At 38.8% G+C, this 24,328-nt stretch overlaps 1 protein-coding gene across 3 annotated transcripts in view; it reads right to left on the bottom strand.

The window, feature by feature from the left end:
• Nucleotides 1-24,328, bottom strand: part of LINGO2 (leucine rich repeat and Ig domain containing 2) — a 325,390-nt gene that overhangs the window by 254,253 nt on the left and 46,809 nt on the right. For 2 of the 3 annotated variants that reach the window (XR_003400192.1, XM_026866621.1), the window contains exon 2: nucleotides 4,422-4,515. The exons of the other annotated variant lie outside the window; for it this stretch is intronic. The gene's annotated coding sequence lies outside the window, so the exon portion shown is untranslated. The remainder of the gene's footprint in view (nucleotides 1-4,421; nucleotides 4,516-24,328) is intronic. 3 annotated transcript variants of the gene reach the window in all.

Genomic DNA, 24,328 nt, shown 5'->3' with positions numbered 1-24,328 from the left:
CAGTCATGCTATCCTACAGCAACATACAAACACTTTAAATAAGCTTTTTGTGAAAGAAACATTCACTGCTTATGAAGTGACTTTTGGAAGTATTTATAAAAATAGATATATTCTGGTATTAGTTGGCTATAATAAACATGATTATGCTTCTGCCCAGAAAAACAGGCAGAACGCCAACATGTTTGAAATGTAATACCAAAGATACTACTTCACTAGCTATTTATTCAAAACTTCCTGGAATATATGGATCTCTAATAAGTATGTCCTTTCAGACATTACCAACTAGTTACCATCCTCATTTCTAGGATGAATAGATTTAGTGCAATGTTTTCAAAAGAAATTACAATCACTTTCAGTGAAATTTAGAAAATTATAACTAATTTTTCCCAGTTAAACTCATTACTAATGAAATATATTTGACTTTATACAAGTTTATTGACAGGAAAGATATTGCCTATTTTTCTGATATTTTTTTCTGTACAGTATACTATTACATCAAGATTCATAGTGCCTGTGCTACCATAAGGTAGCAGTATATAACACATATATTTTGCTGAATTTCTATGTAATAGGTAAATATTTTTTTTGTGTGTTTTAATTCACCTTGTCACAATCAACACAAATGTGCCTTTAGAGAGATTGCTAACAGCTTATTTCAAATTATTTGTAGATACCTTTATCCATCTTAAGCTTTCACTGGAAGATAATTTTTCCCAAAAAAGTACAAGGTCAGTAAAAATGGAAGTGCTATAGTTGACATAAATATCCGCATAACTACATTTTTTTGGTTGCAGACTTAGAAACTAACATTTGTTGAAACAATCTTGAAAATAACATATTGTTTATAGCTATGCTTTAGTAGTTGTCTACCAGTGTAACTGAATACCCATACCAGTACTCCCTGCAAGCCTTCCAAACAACATCAGCTATACAAACCTGCCATCAAAGCACTGTAATTTGAATAAAAAGAAAAAAAGACTGTTTTAACACAGTTGTAACTTTACATGTTTCCATATGTTATTTTCAAGGACTGTTGGTTTAAAAAAAACATAAAAACCAAACAAGAAGTCAGATTCAATACACTGAGGTTTTAACACTAAAGATAACATGGCCATCTGATAAAATGTTTATTGGAATTTATATTACATAGAATATTTGTGTTCAAACTTCACTTGGAAAGCTACAAAAAGTTGTGGCCTTACTACAAATCGTATGTCGGAAAAGTATATTCCTGTTATTGCAATGAGAAGATCAGAGATATTGATTAGGACCTGAATAATTTGTTTCTGAGGTACTGCTTGCTTTGGAGAAGAAGCGAAGGAATTATAAATGGGCACAGTGAAAAATAAGGCTGTTCATAATAAGAGTGTTTCAGAATTACAATAGGTTGGGCAGAAAGGCTGTGGAATTACTATCCTTTGAAATTTTTCAAAACTACTGAAGAAAGGCCATCAGCAGTCTGGCCTAACTTCTAAGTTAGCCCTTGTTTGAGAGAGAGTTGGACTACCTACCTGCAGCTATGCTTTACGACACAATTTTTTCTATGCTTTCTCTGAATGCTCCTATTTTGCATCAGTGTTGTGCTTGGAACAGGTGATCTGACAGAAGATAAGACAAGACAGTTACATATGATGCATGTATTCACTTTGTGAGGAAGAAGCCTGCTCTCCCTACAGGCGACAAGGATGATGTGTTGACCAGAACTAACAATGATAATGTAGCTCTATGTAGCACCTTGGGAACTCTCAGAGGCCACTGTCTGTCCTAAAGTACGTCAGCTAAACGATCATATTTGTCTAGCTTCTTTAGTTCTCAACTGTCTATTGTTTGTGAATATCCCCATCACCCTCTGTCATTGTGTTTGGACACTATGTAAACTGAACTCACAGATTCTCCTACTTTTTCTTGTTCTTCCCTCCCTGGAATCATAACGCAGGTATTTTATCCAGCTCTAAAAAAAAAAAAAGCACAGCCACAATCACTGCCCTAATTTCTGTGCTGTCTCACTTGACTTCAGACAGGGATCTTGTCCCACCATGTCATTTCTTCAGGAAACACCACAGGATTCTTTCTTTCTTTTGTAAATCCAGTCATGCTAGTCTCAGTTAAAATGAGTGAATAGTAACAAAAGTGAGTTATCACATTACATATTGTCTCACTATACAATATGCTATTACAGCAATGTAAGGACCAGTACAAAGAAATTTTATAATTTATAATTATCAAATTATGTGATCAGTTCTCAAATTCCTATACATTTGATAATTCACAATTATCAAAAGGACAAAAAAGGTCCTTTTCATCCTATTTTTGAGTTGTCTTTATAAACTGGCAGAGGCAGGAATGTCACAGTACTAATCCTACATTGCTTTCCCCCATACAAACTTTTCACAAAGTTCCCACCATGATTAACCCTGGAGCAGATCTAATTTATATAAGGAAATGGCTCCTACAGCCCTCTGCTCTGCAAATCCTCTAAACCCTCTTGGGATTGTCTAGAAGCTCTTGTTTCTTACTGCAGTACATTTGAGAGTACTCAGTCCAAGAGCATTACAACACAGCCTTAGACTGAAGACTATCAAAATAAACCAAAGAGATATTAAATCAAAAACTTCTCAATCACTTACTTTCATTATATTCATTTTTCCACCAGTGCCTGGCTTTTTTACATTTGTCTTGAGGACTTTCCACTTCCCAAACTGTTAGCTTTTCACACATACCTAAATCTTATCTCTGCTGGCAAGGAAAGCTTCTGTAGAGGAGTCCAGCAAGTTCATACATCAGTTTCTGAGGGAAAAATACATTTGTTGGCAGACCCACTTACGCGAATCAGGGCCTTTAAAGCAGGACAGTGTGGGCATCTGGTCTACGGCACCCCAGCGTGAGGCTGAAGAGGTGGGCCTGTTAGCCATGTGGTTGTAACAAACAGCAGCATGCCCTGCGGGGAGAAAGGCCCAGTCTGGGTTCTCTGAGTTCTGGAATTTTCAGGTTGGGACTGCCACTTTAGGGGGGAAAGAAACAATGTCATAAAATGGCCTTGGAGACTGCACAAGTGTCTTTCCACGTCTCAGCCCTGAGGTATATGTCTAGAGCAAATTTTCACAGCTTAGTAAAGAATCCTTGAAAATTAGTGCTTTTAATGTGAGTGCTAACACAGCTTGTACCATGGGATAGCTTTGTGCAGGGGACATTCATAAAACTCAAAATTAAGAGGCAAAATCTGATAAAAAATGCATGCTGGAGCTCAAAAGGAAATGAAGGGTCTGAACAATGTAACTTGACAGAACTGCTGGAAATTCTTTCTTACTTCGCTCCTTTCAACATTTTTAATTTCCCAAACAAAACACATCATGGTACTGCTATACTCTGCCTGAGGATACAGCTGAGAGAGAGGGAAAATTAGCTTTAATGGAACCTCCTGATTCCGTTCATATTGTTGCCAGGACCAAACCTAACTACAGCATTTCTACTGGCAAGAAAAGAAAAAGAGCCAGGTTCTCTCATCCTTCAGAGGGTGATCAGCCAGCAGAAGGGAAAGTCATCACAAGTCTGAAGTATGACTTTTCCAGTCATGCTATTACCTAAAATTCACTCCCTTTTCTTTCAGTGCTTTAAAAAAAAAAAAAAAAAGGTCTGTGTTCATGTTCTGTAAAATAGAGATACTTTATTTTCTCCAGTGGATACTGCACTGACTGCTTAGTAACAGTAAGGACATGCCTCTATTTTCCTGTTCAGAATCTTCTCTCCTCCCGAAGGGGCACAATCATTTTATATTCTGGTTATAGATCTCCTCTCTCTGTCAATCTTTACTGAAGTGCCTCAATAACTGACCTTATTTTCAGGTGCTGAGCCCCTGGCAGCTCCCTTTAAAGTAAATGAAAGTTGCCAGAGGCTCAGCATTTCAGAAATCAGGGCACTTAAAATTTGTTGCCTATCTCTGGATTTAAAAATCTGTCTTGAGGTTCTCTTTTATTTTTTAACTTTTTTTCTGTAATCCAACATCAAGGGAGAAGTAATGAAAGCAGACCTGACTACAAGAAAGATGGTTTCCAGCTTTGGAATGTCTTTTCTATCTGTTGGAGTTAATTATTAAAAAGACAGTTTCAGGTAAAATAACACCTGTTAATTCAGGTATAATTTTCTAATCTGTCACAGCTACAAGCAAAAATTATGATAATACAGCTCTGAAGGTTTTTCCTTCTGCTCCATCTTGTTAACTTTACATTTTTGACAAATCTAACATCTGATTTTTTTGTAAATCTGACGTTCACTCAGACTTGGCCATGTTTACCTGAAATATTTCTAATTTGACAAGCCTTTCAGTTTGAACCATTCTGAAGCCTGACAAGCCTTCCAGATTTTAAGAGGGCACTGAAGTACTTTCTTAATAGGCTAAAATAAAAACAGAAAGCGATACTTACAGTTGTAATTGCTGTAGCTTGTTACAGACCACAGATATTAGTGAAGCAAGGTCATCTCAAGAAACAGGTACTTGCTTTAAAGCACCTAATACAGCTGTAAAACAAACAAATCAGGAATTACTCTCCTTACACACAGATTGCTTTGATGACATTACTTTTTTTTTACAGCTGTTACTCTCCCATATTTTGGACCTCTGTGCTGCAGCTCAATGATTTATGACAGGTTTTTGGCTCTGGCCTGTGGCAGAACCATGAACTCAAGAGCTGAACAGAGGTAGACATGCTTTTGGGGCCAGAGTTCTTGGGACTGACTCAGTTCCTGCAGATGCTATCTTGTTTGAGAAAAGGCAAATGTTCAGTCGTAAAGGTACCACAACTTTCATTTCTTAATGAAGATACTCCTAGCAGTCTCATATTTTACTCTGCATTTCAAATCAGGTGAATTCCACTCTCCCCATTAAAGAAAATGAAGATATATGCAGTATGATCTGATTAAGAAGATGTCAAATCTGCAAGCCATGGTAGCAGAATAAAACATGATGTAAACCCACCCTATGACTCATTTCAAAATTATCAGAACTCCACTTATGTATGAAAAAAATAAGTTAAACTGAAAGATATGTCAGAAAAAGTTATAATCTACCTCTTCAGCATCTCTGGAATACCTGCAATAATGCAGAAAATATCTCAGATATTTCTGATGGTGGTGAAAGACTGCATAACACTTACAAATTGTGAGGACCACAAACATTTATTTGTCCCTTCTTGTGGACAACTTCTGCCTGCAGATCTTCTACTTAACCTAACTGCATCCTAGAGAGGGTCTTGGAAAATACCACTGCCTCAGAAGTAACACCTTCTCTTGCCCTTTACCATTTAATATTTTTGCTCGGACATTATTTTATTCACAACGTTTTGTGAATAAACCCCTGTAAAGTTACTGATCTAAAAGTAATTTCCAAACAGAGGCATCAATCAGTCTCCATCAAAAGTCATGTCATGAAAATGTTTCAAAAATACTATAGTTTTAAGAATTTTTATTCTTGTTATTCATTCCTCAGTATTAAATCTTTAAGGACATTATTTGTAACATTTCTGCATGATATAAACTAGACAATTTTTTAAATGAAAGCTAAGATTTTGAAATAAATTTTTAGCAGGAAGGTAGAGAATTTAAAAAGAACCCCCAAAAATATAACAAGGGCAATATTTGAAGTAATGCACAGTATAAAAAACCGACATAACTTTGTCTTACATAGGTCTATGCAGTGGGACACAGAAACTGTTTAGAACTGATTAACATGACCATGGATCTTAGAGAAGGAACAGTATGTTTTAGAGATAAGGAAGTATGAAACAGTTAGGAGGTCCTTCTCAGGAATAATTTCCTGAGATTACATGGAGATCATAAAAGTGAACATAAATTTCTACTCAATTTGTCAGAAACAACTGAAACAATTTCAACAAATTGGAGAAAATTACACAAGAGCTAGAGAAAACCTAACCAGATCAAGGAACATCCCTTAACAAATAAATTAGATACTGGTGCTACTCTTTATGTTAAGACAATCTGAGTTTCATACAGTTCAAGAATATACCTATATTTAGGTATGTACATGTAGGTGTCTAAGCTCCTATTATAGACAATTGAGATATGTCAAAACAAAGAGCAGATCTTAGAAACTAGACTGTCAACTAACATTTCTGCTTTCACAGAATCATGAATGGTTGATGTTGGAAGGGATGTCTGGAAGAAATCTGGCCAAACTTCTGCTCAAGCAGGGCTACCTAAAGCCAGTTACCCAGGACCATGTTCCAGATGCCTTACAAATACTGCCAAGGATGGAGACCTAAGCACCATCCTGGGCAACCTGTGCCAGCTCTTGGTCACCCTCACAGTAAAAAAAAGCACTACTTTACGTCCACGGGGAACCTCCTGTTTTTTATTTGTGCCTTTTGTCCTGTCACTGGTCACCATTGCAAGCAACCTGGCTCCATTATATATATATTGATAATACCCCCCTGAGCCTGCTCTTCTCCAGGCTAAACAGTCCTAGTTTGCTCAGCCTTTCCTCACAGAATAAATGCTCCAGTCCTTGCATGATCTTTGTGGCCCTTAATTTGGCTTCATATGTCCATGTGCCTCTTTTACCAAGGAGCTCTGGTACTCCAGGTCTGGCCTCACCAGTGCTGAGTCGTGGGGTAGGATCACATCCCTCAGACCGGCTGGCAACATCCCAGGCCAGGATGCTGTTAGCCTTCTTTGCCACAAGGGCACACTGCTGGCTCACCTTCAACTTGCCGTCCACCAGGGGTCCTTGGTCCTTTTCTGCACAGCTGCTTTACAGCTGAGTGGATTCCAACATATACTAGTGCTTGGGATTGCTCCTCCCCAAGTGCAGGACGTTGCACTTCCCTTTGTTGAACTTCATGAAGTTCCTGTCAGACCATTTCTCCAGCCTGTTGAGGTCTTTCTGGATGGCAGCACAACCCTCTGGTGTATGAGCTACTTCTCCCAGTTTTATGTCATCAGTAAACTTTCTGAGGATACACTGTGTGCTGTCATCCAGATCATTAATGATGTTAAATGGGATTAGATTCACTACTGACCGCTAGGTTACACTACTAGTTACTTGCCTACCACTAGGCATTGTGCAGTTGAACACCACCATCTGAGGCCAAACGTTCATCCAGTTTTCAATCCAACTTACTGTCTGCTCATCCAGCCTCCACATCAATGGCTTCTCTATAAGGATCTTACGGAATACAGTGTCAAAGGCCTTACTGAAGTCCAGATAGACAATATCCACCACTCTCCCCTTGTGTATCAGGCCAGCTATTTTATCATAGAGGCTTATCAAGTTGGTCAAGCATGTCCAAAAGATGGTCAAGTATGACAAAGCTTTACAGTGAGGCAAATCTTTCTCCAGACATCACTAAGTGTCATCTGCATTTCACTGACAATAGTAGATGTTTGGTTCATTTGTAGATCCTACATACAGATGCTTAGCATGCAAGGGCAGGCAACGTTTGTCTTCAGTTGTGTGGAAATGAGGTCCTACTTGGCCTTTGCTGGACCTTTTTTCCTCTTTGAGAAGATACTAAACTCAGGCCCAACCTTGCTCTTTCCACAACCAAGTCCTCGTTTTGGCTGGGATAGAGTTAATTTTTCTTCTTAGTAGCTAGAGTAGTGCTGTGCTTTGGATTCAGTATGGGATTTAGTACGAGAAGAATGCTGATAACACACTGATGTTTTCAGCTGTTTCTAAGAGATCAAGGACTCTCCAAGTCCCCATGTCCTGCCCATGCACAACTGTACAGGAAGCTGGGAGGAAGCACGGTCAGAACACCGGACCCAAACTGGCCAGTGGTATATTCCATGTCATGTAACATCATGCTCAGTATATAGAGGGTCAGCCAGGAAGAAGGGGGTTCTCTCTCGCTTCCAGGATTGTGATTTGGATGTTGGTATTTTGGAGTCACTAGTCAGGAATGGGCTGGGTGTCAGTTGGCAGGTGGTGAGCAACCAAATTGTGCATTACCTGTTTGTACTTTCTATTATCATTATTGGTTTATTTTATTACAATTATTAAACTGCTTTTATCTCAACCTATGAGTGTCCCTTTACCCCTACAATTCTTTCCCCAATCCCCCAGGAAGGGGAGGGTGAATGAGCGGCTGTGTAGTGTTTGGCGGCCGGCCAGGTTTAAACCATGACACCAAGGAACAGTGGCTTTCCCAGAAAGGTCTGCTACGTTTCGTCTGGTGGCAGCACTGTCTGGTGGCAGCCATATAACCTTCCCACTGACCTCCCTATCTTGTCCCTTTGAGGTACACTTCTGATGAGCTGAGGGGAGGGAGCAGGTAGGATGAAGAGGGCTGACTGTCTCAGCCAGAGCACTGGGTTCATGGTGCAGCCAATATAAGACAGCAATGGTGTGGCGACCTTTCTTCTTCCCAGTTACAAGTAGTGCTGATACCCCTCTCCAACCTCTTTATGGTGGGAGATAAATCCTTCAGCTTTTGCTAGTCAGAGCAATGGAATAACTGTTTGCTTCCTTTCACCTGTAAAAGGTGGCAAGTCAAATAGAAACTTGTGAGCTGAATCAAGAGCAGGGGCTGTCAGCTACCACATGATAAACAATGAAGACAGCCTGCATTTCCTAAAAAGTGAATTTGACTGCATGAATTAATGCAAACAGCTCACCACAGATGGTTCCTTATTGACATGTTCTAGACGAAATCAGTTAGCACTACTTAAAAGCAAACACAAAACCCAAGAGAATTACATCCATTCGATTTTGCACCATAACTTAAGGTTCTACAGACGTTCAGGAGCACCCAGACTCTATAAATCTATTTTTAAAAGTGTAATGTAACAAACACATGAGGTTCAATGCAAAATTCAGAACTATCTGAATAGTATTCTGAAGTCTGGATAAGGTGAGTTACCTGAATGGGAAGAACCATAAGAAATATTCTAGCGATTAGAGTAAGTTTTGGTTTATGCTGTGATTCTGGCTGCATAGCAGCAATGATAACAGAGACTGGGTAGTTTGGGGTTATGAATTCAGTGCTAAGTATCAGGATAATTAACGCATCTTGAAAATATTACTGAACTACTTGACTACTGAAAAAGAGGTGACAAGGAATTGTGCTGGCCTCAGCACTTAACGTCCACTCTGACTTAGGAATTCGCTGTGTTACATTTATGAAGGTTGGCATTTTTGATCTGCACAATGCAAATAAATCAACTAAAGATACAGATTTGGAAATTTTCATTGTGCTTATAGTTTGTCAACCAATCTATTACAGTTTGCAAGTAGATGAGTGAAACTTCAGGTATGCAACAATTAGCCAAATTTCTTTCTTCAATGAATCATAGAATCATAGACTGGTTTGGAAGAGACCTTAAAGATCATCTAGTTCCAATCCTCCTGCCATGAGCAGGGACGCCTTCCACTAGATCAGGCTGTTGAAAGCCTCATCCAACCTGACCTTAAACATTTCTAGTGAGGAGACATCATTTGAAACAAGAAGTAGGCCTTCTAACTGAAGATAAAAGGGTTTGGGTTTTACTACAAAAACACAAAGATTTCACATTTTTTTATAGAATAATTATCAAAGAAAAATATCACAAGATCCTAAAATTCATGGTGATTCTTCCACTAGAAATGATATTTTAGTGGTACTGTCTTGCAACTGACCTCACTATTTATTGCAGGCAGGCATTTTTTCCCTCTTTTCATTGCACAGTCTTATTTCTGTTCTCAGTAGTTTTGCTGCAAACTTTATATTTTGATTACTAACAAAAAAACTCATCATAAGATTATGGATTTGGAACATGTTACTGACAGTTATCAAGTTACTTGCTCTTCATTATTTTATGTGGAAATCCACTTGATTTCACTGGGAACTGTAATTGACAGATTAATTAAATTATCAGAACTCTGATCTCTCTTTTATTCACATAGCAATATAAAATCGTATAGATCCACATTCGACAAAAGAATTAAGATATCTGAAGATCTGTCCATCTCAGCTTTCAGAGACTGACTACCTTATTTGAGTTAAGCATTATTTGAAATGGCAGCACAGGAAATCCATATGCTTCCTGTTAAGTTGTTAGTTTTTCAGCCTTAACTCAGAAAGAATGGAGTCTGCCTAACCATAAATCTTGATGGAGTTTCAGTTTCCCATTTCAGTTGGACAATTTATTCAATCTCTACATTCTAGTGATCTATGTCACTGTATTTCAGTGTTCAAATCTCTTGAGACTTTAGGTAAAAAAAAATCCCAAAATCAAAAATAACCCCCTAACATTCCTGTTAAGTAAACATCTCTCAAGAAAAAAACCTAATATGATGTTTACAGTGGATATGAATAAGTCATGGTGAAGCTATAGGCTATGTCTTAATTTATTTTAAATGTTTTTTCTTTTCTTTTACTGTGTTGTGATGACCTAATTTTTCATGGAAGAAAAAGACAAAAACCAAAATCAATTAGATGATAACTCTTTGATGTTTCTTCCCAAAGGAGAAGCAAAAGCTCTCAGGCATTATTTTAGGAGCAGGCATGGTCTAATGCTGGGGGAAATCATTCATTATAAAAATACATAGAAGGGGGAAAGTTTTGCAGAATAGAAAGAGGATTAGAAAACAGTGATGGAAGATGAATCAAAATAACAGTAAAAATACTAACAGTAGTGGAAATCTGAGATAGTATCTGAGAACAAATTTTCTAGTCAGATTTTATAGTAGTTTCTTCCAGTTTTGCTATTTAACAAACCTCTCCCTGGCTGACTGGATTCTATCGCTCTCTCCTCTACATATGACAACAGTCCCTCTGGCCATTCTAGCAGCAAAATAAGAGCACAAAACCCAAGTAACTTATATTTCATACTATATGGATCTGCTAAATCACTGTTCAGTTTTCACTACCAATTACTGTAATACACATAAAAGACAGATATGAAGGGATTCTGCATAATTAACAAGCATGGGTGCCTTGATTCAAAAAAAGGCTAGGCATAGCAGCTATCTTTTTAATAGCTTTTCCATAGGTTCTAGGGAAGAAAACCTCACGCGTTTCTTCATCCTGATAGGATTCACACCTTTGTTTCAGATACATTTTCTCCTGAGGGGAACATCCTAATGATAGGACACGCTACGAAATAGCCTGAGAATTAAAAACTTGTGTACTTGGCTCTCTAACCTCCCTTTTGTTTAAGATGTTACAGTCTATGTCTTAAAGAACTCCCACAGCATATCTCTGGCAGGAAGGAAAAAAAAAAAGTATGAACAGGACTGTATTCAGCTCTGAGTTTTACCAATACAGGATGGACCCTTTGTGCTATCCATTCTTGCCCTCTGCATCATTCCCTGTTTTACACTGAAGAGGCATGAAAAAAACAGTATGGTGTGGGTGGGACAGTAGATTATTTTAAAACAGATTTACTGGTTTGCAAAAAGGCATATAACACTTTGCACAAAAAAACTATGTCTTCATCTTCTGCAGAACACTTATCTGATAGACTCACAAAATGCATGGAAATTAGATGGATAATTTGCAGATAACCAAGTCCAGCACTGGGAAACTTTCACTATGAGCAGTCAGATAAAATCACCTGTCAGAATCACAGTTTGCTAAATTATGGGGAATGACTCATACCAATAAAACTCTTCTACAGTATTATGTCTATACCCTCAGCTTGGCTAATTTAATAATGTTATGGGATGAATGAATACATTATTTCTCTTGTTTAGCTTAGTCTGTAATACTGAAGGGACAAGGTGATCTTCAGAATTTTTTTTCTGACTGTGTTGCTGTTTTATTCACATGTCAACAGCATCTGGTGAGTGCACTGTGAATTGCTAATTCATGCCTAAACTCTAAAATTAGTACAAGTTCTTGAAAGAGCAGGAGAGCAGTTGGTAAAACAATGAATTTAACTAGTTTGATCACTGAATATAGTTATTCCTGGCTCAAAAAACTTGTGCTGCTTACTACAGCTAGTTTCAGGGCTAAGTCTGAAATGCTTGTCTGAAAGGAAGAACTGACATGCCTTTCACCAGCCTAACAAACAACAGCTGAACTAAATATGAAGATAAAGTAATAATGTAGATTTAAATGAAAAACTCAGATTTAAATACTTTAAAATGGGAAAAGAGTATTTTAGATTATTATTGATACTGTTCACTCACTGAGCCCAGGCCATAGTCCCAGGTGAACACAAGATTTGCCTAACTCAGACCAGTTGCAGTCAGTAAAGGGAGCCAGGCAAAGACTAAAGCTAATCTCTTACTTTAGCATACTTCCAGCTTCTGACAACCAGAAGCACCTAGACACTAAAACTTTTTCACTGCATTTAAGAATCACTTGTAGACCTATTCTCCATTAATTTATCTAGTCTCTTTTTATGGACGACCCTGCTCTGGAGTTCACACACCCCTGGGAGAATGACTTACACAACTTAGCAATATACTATACCATGGGGAAAAAAAATCTTCCATTTTAGATCTGCTGTCTTCGCAGATGCAGCAGTTACCAAATACTATGTGCTTGGTGGCATCCACACAATGACACACAGGTCACTCTGAGGTGTTGCTAATGCCATTTTCTGAAAGACACTTGGCAACTGTTTACACTGGCAGGAGTCACATCCAAGCAGTACGAACAGCAGTGGGCAGGAACACAACAGGAACTGGACCAAAATAATTTATGGGTGGAGAAAGGGGAAATACAAGCCCTGGACACAGGCAAACATAAAAGTTCCTGGTTTAACAATACCAGTTGTAAAACTTGCTTTTAGGTATTTTTTTCAAAACTTGTCTGAGACTACAGACACTTGTATGAATGTTACATAAGACAGACAAATTTGGTTTAACATTTAAAAAGGTGTTTTAAACCCATAATTTTTGTTATTGTTCTTTCATTTTATGTTGCTGAAAAACTGAAAAAGCTCAGATTGTTGCTCTTCTACAGAGCCAAAAGCATTCTACCCACTTGAAACTTGTCACATTTCAAGCACAAACAATTTCTAATGATATTATGTTAGGACTATGAGGAACAGTTAACAATTATGTAATGTATTAGAAAAGATGGTAATTTCAACCAGTGAAAAATTAAGGATCTCAGTTTAAAAAATGAAAAAAAAAACCAAACCAAAAAACAAAGGAAACCCAAAACCCACTCCTGGTGTCATCATGGATCCCCCTGTGACAGAGAAATGTGCATTTTGATGAAAATAGTATAGAATTGACAGCATAAGCATTTAGAAATAATTATGCATGAGCGTTACTAATTCAAGCAGACTACACTCAGATGATACCTACTTCTCTGGTTATACAGGGAGAAAACAGCAAAGAAGAAAAGAATCAGCCTTCAGGAAATCATGATCATCACCCACTTGCTGTGTGGCAAGGCAAGACAAGAAGGTTGTTCAAAATCCCTCCCCTCTCTGAGGGGGACCTGGATAAAATTCTCTTCATGCTCCTAAGTACAGTATATTTTGGGTCCCTTTTTTACCCTCACCAAAATACTGGAAAATCTACCCATGATAATTTTGGGTACTTAATGGCTAAATATTTGGCCCGAGCTCCTTTGAACATACAGTTTTAATCAGTTTAACTAGCCGTGTCTTGAGTGAAACTACTCTGAGGCTGTAAGAAGAATAAACTACAAAGAATAATAAATATTCTACTGCAAAGTTGGCCTTTTACAGATGTTACACATGAGATATAACGAAACAGTTGCTCCTGAGTAACTTAAGGCCACAGACAAACTACACAGGAATTCAGTCCAGGTAAAAATAAACCAACACCATACCACAATTAGCATCATTTACATGCATAACAAAGATTAGAATTTTTTTCAAGTTATCTATCAGTAATTTACGATTTTTCAGAAGATGCCTAAGATTACCCAAAGATTTCCAGGAAAGGAGTGTGCTGTTTCCAATATGTGCCTGGTGGTAATTAAAAAAAGAAGAGCTTTTATGTTGATGGTGATTTTTGAATTAATTATTTAAGGTACCATGTTCAGGTAGAATGGAACCATTAATACAGGAAGTGCTTGCCACCCCTCAGCCCTTTCACCATTTTTAGTGAATCGCTCAGCTATAATATTACAGTATCCAAAGGCAAAGCTCCATGAGAAGCACTATATTAAAACTGATTTACTACTAATTAAATACTACATTGCACTTTTATATCTACATTTACCAGAATGATGCTTTACTGCTATGTTGCCCTGGATACAGCTCAGAGAAAGAACCATATCTGTGGGGAGAGTTCATTCTGTATCTCTTAAGGTCGCACATCTAAAACACACTCTCTGACTTCTCTTTCTTCCTGTTGTCTCCTCTCTTCTGGCTCAGTGAGCCCGAATAGTTCAAAGCACCATCACTGCCTCTTTCCACTCATCTGTACAGGAGAGAAATTAAGGCCGACCACTCTAGTCACATATCTTCACCTGCAATCCATGCTCAGTGGGAATCACCATCTTCCTCATATTACAAAGAGTAATAAAGTATAAGTATTTTAATTTTACAAGGATTCATTTTATGAAAAGGGTTCTTAATTGTATTTAAAGAAGAAAATATTTCTCAGGCAACTTTGTGATAGGAAAAGATAATCCCCTTTTGAGGAGATCACATAAACATTGTTGTGAAACATGGAATTTCTTTAAAATCTAGACAGGCTCTATCAAGAGAAGGAATTTTCCTTGAGGTGTTAAGAAAGCTCTGTTGCTAAATTGGCATTCAACTCATTCACATATAGGCAGAAAAATAAACAAATACAGTATTTAGCCTTTTAATGATTCAGTTTCACGTGTTTCTGTATCTGTTTCATTTTCCTTTTAAGTTCTCTCATTGTATTTGTCTCTTGCTCACCAAAGTGACTAGAGCTGTGTAAGTGCTATGAGCTGACCCTGGCTCCTGGGAGCTGCTTGTCTCTGAAGCACTGGTGCTGGACTCCCACCTGAATGACCACTCTGGGCCGGATCCTGCCCCCCACCCACAGGCAGTCATCCTGTCCCAACCGTGCCTGTCCCCATCCCTAGGGATGTGCCCACTGCCCAGAAACTAGAGTTGCCCCTCAGTTGCCTTCTTCCCAGGTGGGGCAGTTGGATGGTCTTGGCTGCCAGGTCCTGCCCTGCCACCCCTGATGGTCCCATCTCCAGCAGTCCCTGCCCTCTGCAGCACCCTGGCAATTATTTTGGAAAAAAATCTCACTTGGAAGAGTGTGTTGAGGCTATGTAAACCAACAGGCCTCCTGATGCCACGTTAACAGTTAAGCAAGATGGTGCCCTGAAAGAGTAGTTTGTATGGGATGGAAGGCATTTGTTTCTGGGCCTCCTTACTAACTGACGTCACAGCTGAGATCACGTCAGGACTGCATTCAGGTTTGCACTAGGGAAAAGCTGCTGCGGCCAGAGCAGCTGGCTGGCTGCCCTGGGGAACCCTGAGCAGCAGGAACAGGAACAGACTAGAGACAAGTGTCCTCAGTGCTAAGGGTGTGCCTCAGAGGGCCAGGTGTCTCCCAAAAGAGCACACCCAGTTCACTGATCAAACCTGGACGTCTCTTCTTTCCTTGCATATGACCAACACCAAACCCAGCTGTGTTGGATGTATATATGACAGGTCCAGCCACCTCCAGTGGACACACTGCTGGCCAAAGCTGAGCCCATCAGCCATGTTGGTGGCACCTCTGGGAAAACATATTTAAGAAAAGGCAGAAAACATCACACAGGCAGAGCGATGAGGGAACAAAAAGTGAGAGAAACAGCAGTGTGAGAAACAAGGTCAGGGAAAAAGGAGGGGAGGACGTTGCTCCAGGCCGCAGAGCAGGTATTCCCCTGAAGCCCTGGAGAGCCCACAGCAGAGGAAGTTCCTCCTGAAGAACTGCAGCTTGTGGGACGGACCCTCACAGGAGCAGGGAAAAGCATGAGGAGGAAGGAGCAACAAACTGTTACAGACTGACTGAAACCACCCAATCCCCACCAGCTCAGGAAGAAGTAGGAAGTTGGGAGTGAAACTGGGCAGGTGAAAAAGGGTTGGAGAAAGGTGAATGACTGAGCAGCTGCTTCGGCATTTGGCCCCTAGCCAGGGCTAACCCACCACAACAGGTGACAAGGCCTGGAGAACAAATCCTGTGAGGAGCCATTGAAGGAGCTGGGACTGTTCAGTGTGAGGAGGAGAAGGCTGAGGGGAGACCTCATCACTCTCCACAGCTCCCTGAGAGGACATTGTAGAGAGGTTGGTGCTGGTCTCTTCTCACAGGTGATTAGGGACAGAACAAGGGTGAATGGCTTTAAACTGCAACGGGGAGGTTCAGACTGGACATTAGGAAAAAATTTTCACAGGAAGAGCGGTCAGACAGAGGAATAGGCTGCCCAGGGAGGTGGTGAACTCACCATCCCTGGATGTGTTTAAGGGTCGTTTAGATGAGATGCTGGGGGATATGGTGTAGGGGAGAATTTGTAGAGTAGGGCTGATGGTTGGACTCGATGATCCCAAGGGTCTTTTCCAACCTGAATGATTCTATGATTCTAAGTCTCTGTTTCTGCAGTATTATTTTTGGGAGAGAAGAATGTGCTTCACTGCATGTATGTGTCTTATTTTTCTACGCAGTATTTTAATATGGCATTACCTGAAGACATTTAACATAAAACAAATACAAAATGAAAACAGCTTTTTAAAAACTATGTTTAGTAAGAACCAACAGCCATCATTTTGAGCTTATTATTTCCCTCTTTCTTCCTCCCTGAAACTGAGCTGAGCCTCCTCACAGCTCCTCCCAAACTTTATTACATTATCCACCTTTTTGAGGATGTGATTAACTTACAGCAGTCCTTGAAGGCTCTCTAAGCCTGTTCAGTTTTAAGCTGAAAACCTAGAAAGGCTTTTTTTTTTCCACAGCATAACTCATAAATCTAAATGCTGAAGTCCTCCATTAGTCATTGTGACCCTTTTAAACTTAAACTGCAGTTTTAGTTTAGAGGATCTAAACTGACCACAAAGTATTCCTGCTTAGAGAATAATTCTTTTCATAGGCTCAGTGACTGGACAGCAAGTAGAAATTGACACTGTTATGATCTGTTTCTGTGAAGGGTTTAAAATGAGAACACAGAAATATCAGTATTTCAAAGATTCCAAAACCTGTTAAAAGATCAAAGCAACTAGCATTTGAGAAGAAAAAAAAACAACCTGAACAAACCCAACCAAATCAAAGCCAAACCCAATACCTTCTATAATGGAATTAAAGGGAAGATTTTTATACAGAAGATGTTTATATAACATCTTGTTCAAAAAATGGCTGTTGAGCCATATCAAAGTGCCTTTTTTTTTTTCTTTTAATCCAGAAAGGGAGGAGAAATTAAGTTTCAAGTCCTGTTGCTGTATTTAAGTGACGTCCCACACCTGTGTGAGAAAAGCTGAAGAGGATTCCTATACATGTGCATGTTCTGAAACCCTTGCAGAACAGGAAGCCACTTAACAGATAAAGGATGAGATTTTCCCCAAAGTCAGGGCTCACACCTTCCTACCATATAAAGAAATTGGCTGTGTCTTATGGTCTTCTAAAAATTCCAAACATAGCAGAAAGACTTGTGAAAACTTTACTTGTGTCCTTCACAAAGACCTTCTCAGTTAATAAGGTAAAGGTATGGGAAACAAACTGTCTTTGAAGACTTACTTGTTCATCTTCTGTTTTGCAACTGTCCACATCAGAGTCCAAATCAATTCTCTCTTCTGAAGATCCCAGGACTTCTCCAGTGACTGCAGCTACTGTGCCACCAAAGATCAATAACCTGTTATCTGGTTAACATTGTCAATTGCCGATTTTGGTGCAAAATTTCTTTTTTTGCAATCTGAGTCAACCTGAGATCCTTAGTAAAGGAGCAGGCAGAAAAAGGTGAGCCCTGGCTTTGGAGAAAATCCAGTTTACATCCACACAGCATCATCGGATGCTTCCTTTTCTTTCTTCAGTGTGATTTTTTTTTTTTTTATTAATTTTTACTGGAAAACACTGGAAAACAGGACTACTCAGTTTGTCTCATGGTACAAAATTCTATTTAGTTCTGAATTTCTCTGTGAGCTCCCCATGCTGAGCATGTAACAGACTCTGCTGTAGACCACACCAGCACATCCTAGCAGAAAGGCAGGTAAAGTTCATTCTTCAGCTCCTCACCCAACCTGGGCCAGCAGCCAGATTGAGACTGTATTCAACACCTGCAGTTTTACTTATGAAATGCATAAGAAGCTTAAAAGGGCAATTGGATGCACCTGAAGCATGCAGAAATTCTGCATCTGTCTGCTTCAAAACTAACTAGCAGATGTCCTCTGATGACTGTAATTGGGTCCCTCCATCCTTGTCAAAGTTCCTAGCAAAACCTGCTGAAAATAGGTTCTTCTTGAGGGGTGACTTGTTGCTAATACAGGAAGATGTAAATTCCACCTCTCTGCACCAACTTTATTGACTTTTTTTCCCTGTACCCAGATGGATTAACATTAAACAGTCCTGGAAGAATCTCAAAGAAAATCATCAGGCTGCCAGAATGATTTGAAATTGCAATTTATATTCATAGCACAATGATATGCAAAAACTGCTTATGTGTGTTTTTCATAAAGATCTCTTCAGTTAATGAGCTAAATGTATGGAAAAGAAGTCTCCCTTTGAAGACATACTTGTGCCTGTTCTGATTTGCAACGGGTCACATCGGTCATGCCTCAAAAATACCCCAACCCTTAAGTGTGCAATGATCTCCCACCCCATCTGAGTAAGACATTATTCTAATATAATCTGCATTCGAGATCTGAATATCAGAGCTAGGAATGATGTAAACCCTATTAATAAAGGTTAGCTATTAAACTCTAAGGTAGACTAAGTAATTTCTAATTTTTTTTTCCTTGAGTATACTAATCTTTACAAGTTTCTAATGACAGTAATTTGCATTTATAACATAACTCCCTTACTATAAACTTGAAACAAATTTTAAAGATTAGTTTACAGACTCTAGATGTAATTTCTTCCTCCTTACACGGTGCAAAGCTCGATAGACCTTAAAAGGTTTGTTAGATTCACAGCAGTCAGATTAGAACATAGGATCAGGACCCAAAGATGCATGCCCCACATTAGGAGCATCTTTGATTTAGGGACAATCAGAGCTGCCTTCATTTGCACCAGAATGAGATGGGCATGTACTTTTTAGTTATTGATATCACATGTGTAGGAACTCCACATATATGAAATTGAAAAATGCTTTAGATTTTCTTCAGGTATCATTGTCTATAGATGGCATATGCCATAAAATCAATGCTTCTGAGACATCATTCTCACTGCATACATAACATACTGATATATGCAGGCAGAGTGAGTCAGTCTAATGCATCTTGAAAGTGTCAGAAATATTGCACAAATACGTTAACAGCAGTACTTTCAGAATGAGTGACAGGCTCTGAGTATACTTGCTGTATACATTCAGTAGATCTCATAGGAATAATTTCTGATGTCAGATTTTTCTATAAACTATGAGATTTTATTTGACAAAAATTTCATTTATGGGAAAGAAACCCATGTTTTCAGAAAAAAAGAACTAATTAATACCATGGAAGACAACATGTAGTGACTGCAGAGAAGAAATGCAGCAGTTTTTTTCACAACAACACTGTTCATTGGTTTATTTTGGAACAGCAAAGTAAAAATATTTTTCCATTTGAAACTAATGTTAATAAGGAAGCCATTCAGAAGATGTGATATTATCTATAAGACTCAGTGACACTTAGTCCTGATAACAAGTCAGACATCAGGGGCAATGACTGAGCAGGATTTTCATAGCTTGTCTAACTTAGAAGGAGCACAATAGAGTAACACATAATTATTTTCAGGTATCAAAAAGGTACATGGCAGCTTGTATTCCACATACAAAGGGGAAAAAGAAAAACTCACTAATTTAAAATTATATGCAGTTGTCATAATGCTATTCTAAAGAATTCTTCATGCTGTCCTGTTTACAGATTTTTGTAGAAATATCACCCTTTCATACTTTGAAGTTTAGAATAAAAATGCTCTTACAGTTGATGATCCTTTTACTCTTATTCTTTCCTTATTCTATCTCCACTAATATTGTTCCAAAATATATATTTGACTACCTTTTTAATCAGAAATATTTTTAATTTTTATGTTGTGCTAAGATTATAATTAAAGCTGTTTACATCACTGTAATTGCATGCTGCACATATGAAACATTTATAAGTTCTTCAGGCAATGGCTGCTCATAGCTACCATGAATTACAAAATCAGAGTAGGAAAAAATTTCCTGGCAACACAAAGCGCAGTGTAAAAGTGTTAAAAATTGCCTTTTTGGAACTTAATCCTTTCTGAAGCTAATAATAATAAAAAAAATAATTTCCAGATTATATTCCTAAAATATTAACTGAAACAAAATTAAGCAAGCATTCTGTTCCTTTTGGTCTACTTGTCCTAGACTCTGCTGGCAGTAGCAATCAGAGGTGAAAACTGCTCTGTGATAACCTGTGCAGTGATATGTATTTCTAGAACTCCAGTATAGTGGCGGGAATCTTGATGGGTTCTCTGGATCAGCTTTCTCCTACAATGACAAAACACATGGCCAAAACATTTTGCTCAATGAGCTCATGATTATCCAGAGGTGAGCAGCATTTACTCTTTGTTGCTGTCAATAGGTCTGGCCTTCAAATTGAACTTTCAATTGGCTTTGGCCTGTCTCTCATTTGTGAACTCTAAGACTGACTTGGTTTTTATTATTGCTCTAATAAATAATTTTAAAATTGAAATATATGGTTCAGATCTGTGCGTCTGTATTTAACGAATTAAAATATTCTCAACTAGGATTTACTACTCCAGTCATAGCAGATGTTTGTGCTTTAAAGTATACTTGTATACTTCAATGTGTTGATAATATAGTTTGTGAGACATATAAGCAATTTCTCTTTTTTTTTAAAGAAACGATTACTTCAAATTAAATTCCACATATACCTTTAGATAAACACACACGTAAACATGCTTTAAAGTTAATATAAGCGTTGCAAATATTAGGTAGTTGGTTTTACCAAACAATTTTCTGCAATATCCCTTGGTCTAGCTGATATAGTGGTATGAGAAAGAATCAGATACTTGTCTCTCAGCGAGCTTTGCTGCTTCTACTATCCAATTCAAAGGAGTTCAAAACATCAAAAAATGCTTCAGTGACTGGCATTTGCTAGCTAATTCATTTCACTGCACCAAAGTGGTTAACAAAAAAAATGGCATGGAAGGGAATCCTACATGGAACATCTAGGATACCTGTATTTTGGCAAAACAAAGTTTCTATCTGTACTGTATACTTTACATGAACACACCTTTACATATACACACACATGTACATGTATATAATCTCTTTATATATTTGTATGCCTGTTAAACTTTCAAGAAGTTACTGGACATGTTGTCATCACCCCACACAGCAAGATACACAGATCCCTGAGACTTTACCCAACAGAAACACTAAACAGTTCCTGACAGGCAGTGCCCAGTGTAACTAACCTATGAAGCCTACATACCTGCTTCAAATTTTCAAAGTAGCTCAGTTATGCCTCTTTAATCAGCTCCATATCTGCCCTATTTCATGGTATAAATCTACCAAATGATTAAATTAGCATAGAAATCTTAACACAGTTCAATTTAAATAAATGTAATCTTCTCACTTAGTCTTCTGTCAGTCCACTTAAAGACTTCCTAATTTTATACTGATTTTTTTTTTTAATCTTTCTGCTACATTAATAATATCCTAAGAAATATCCTAGGTAATTAGTCATATGGTGTGTAACTGCATAAAGAAGCATAGCCAAGTACAATAGGTTTGCTTTTCTTAAGAATGATACAATGATAAAAAGGTTGGAGGAAAATCTAATGTTTTGTTCCTGAATCTGTCGTATTCATCTTATTCCTCTGTTACAGCAAATTAAGCTGTCAACTATCATTTAAGATGATTGCTTCTAAAACATAAGCATTGTCCAATAGTTTTAAAAGATACCTTGTATTTATCCTTTAATTTCTTTTCAGTCACTGAAGGTTTAAACATTCTTAAAGATAGAGTACTAAAAATCAAATTTTTGTGAAACGACTGAAGTGCTTTTTCTCTACAAATATAGTTAAAAAGACATGATACTGTGGGAGTTCAGACTCCTCACCTATGACAGAGAGAACATTTGATCTACACTGCTTGTTTTGGTATTGCTTCTTCTTTTCACAGAATCACATGTTCAAGGTTGGAAAAGACATTGAAGATCATCCAGTCCAAACATAAACCTAACACTGACCATTCTCAACTACACCAGATCCCTCAGCGCTGTGTCAATGTGACTCTTAAACACCTCCAGGGATGGGGTCTCCATCACCTCCCTGGGCAGCACATTCCAACGCCCAACAACCCCTTCTGAAAAAAAATGCTTCCTAATATCCAGTCTAAAACTTGAAGATATTCCCTCTTGTCCTGTCCTGTTACTTGGTTGAAGAGACTCATCCCCAGCTCTCTGCACCCTCCTTTCAGGGAGCTGTAGAGGGCGATGAGGTCTCCCCTCAGCCTCCTCTTCTCCAGACTAAACACCCCCAGTTCCCTCAGCCGCTCCCCGTACGACTTGTGCTCCAGACCCTGCACCAGCTCCGTTGCCCTTCTCTGGACACGCTCGAGTCATTCAACGTCCTTTTTGGAGTGAGGGGCCCAAAACTGAACCCAGTCATCGAGGTGCGGCCTCACCAGTGCCCAGTACAGGGGCAAGGTCCCTTCTCTGTCCCTGCTGGCCACGCTAGTGCTGACACAAGCCAGGATGCCATTGGCCTTCTTGGCCCCCTGGGCACACTGCTGGCTCCTGTTCATCGGGCTGTCAATCAACCCCCCCAGGTCCCTCTCTGACTGGCAGCTCTCCAGCCACTCCTCCCCAAGCCTGTAGCGCTGCTGGGGGTTGTTGTGGCCCAAGGGCAGCCCCCGGCATTTGCCCTTAGTGAAACTCCCCCAGTTGGGCTCAGCCCATGGCTCCAGCCTGTCCAGGTCTCTCTGCAGAGCCTCCCTACCCTCGAGCAGATCAACACTCCCACCCAACTGGGTGTCACCTGCAAACTGACTGAGGGTGCACTCGATCCCCTCGTCTGGACCATCAGTAAAGATGTTAAACGGGAGTGGCCCCAAAACCCATACCTGGGAGACACCATTCATGACTGGCTGCCAAAATTTTAAATGGCAAAGAAAGGAGTTTCAGTAATTTTGACAATGTTTTTCACAAACTTTTTCACACTATGCTTCACACAAAATGAGTTTTTAAAAGAAATACTCTGTCTCACTTTTGACAAGATGCTTGCCTTGTGTCTGTGCTTCTTAAGGAAACCTAGCAGAAAGTGATTGTGAGAGGATATCTTAGCCAGAAGTTATGGGGACAGCATATGTGGACAAGATTTCCCCTCTTGCTTATCAAGGGGATCAAGCTATCCAGTCTCTGTGTTTCTCTCACCTCTTTCATGCAACTTTAGGTATTTCAAACTGCATGACTCTTTGCAAGATCCATCCTGTTGATGCACAATTTCCTACAGAGGTTCAAGAAATAAAAATTCGGAGAGGCAAAATGATCCAGAACAAGGATCAGATACAAGATAGTAGACAGAGCCAGAGAATTATTTCAATCTCACTGATATAAGCAGCACAGAATGGGAAAAGGAGGTGAGTAACATTTTTTTGGTGACTCAGTCACTGAGTATACAGGATAGCCAGGTCCAGGGAAGCTCTTATGGCAAGCCTAGGAGAGAGGAGAGACTCAGGTAGGGATTCTTGATGATCTGTAAGCAACGTGGACATTTTCCCTTTTGTATCCCCCATTATGACACAAATGTTTGTGTGCAGGCTGCAGTTTCTAGAACATCATCTTCTTCAAAAAGATGTGCTTTTCATTTCTTTTTTTTTTTTTCAATTGATGGATCAAAAATGGGAATCTTCACTTCTTATAACTAAAATTTTATTTTTCATTGTATTACCTAGTGGGGTTCTGTCTCAAAATATTAACTCCAGCAAGCATGTCACATTCTGCTTGTAAAAGTAAATTGGCAGAGAACATTATACTAATGCCTGCACAGCTCTAATATATATAGAGAAAATGGTCACTTTTCTTTCAAAGCAAGTTCCTTGTAATTCATTTTGATATACTACCTCTCCACTTTCCTCATCAAGAAGAAGTGGCATTCATACAGACATAGCACTATTAGCCGTAAGACTCTAATGAGAGATTATTTTATAAATATGTAAATTGAAAACTGTCCATGACTTCCTTAAGTCACAAACATCCTTTCATTTGAAAAATCAGGGTATCCTTATATATATATATATATATATATATATATATA

Source organism: Athene cunicularia (assembly GCF_003259725.1).
Source record: "Athene cunicularia isolate RWA chromosome Z unlocalized genomic scaffold, athCun1 chrZ_part3, whole genome shotgun sequence".
Lineage (NCBI taxonomy): Eukaryota > Metazoa > Chordata > Aves > Strigiformes > Strigidae > Athene > Athene cunicularia.
The sequence above is the reverse complement of the archived record's forward strand: the minus strand, read 5'-3'. Positions and strand labels throughout refer to the sequence as shown.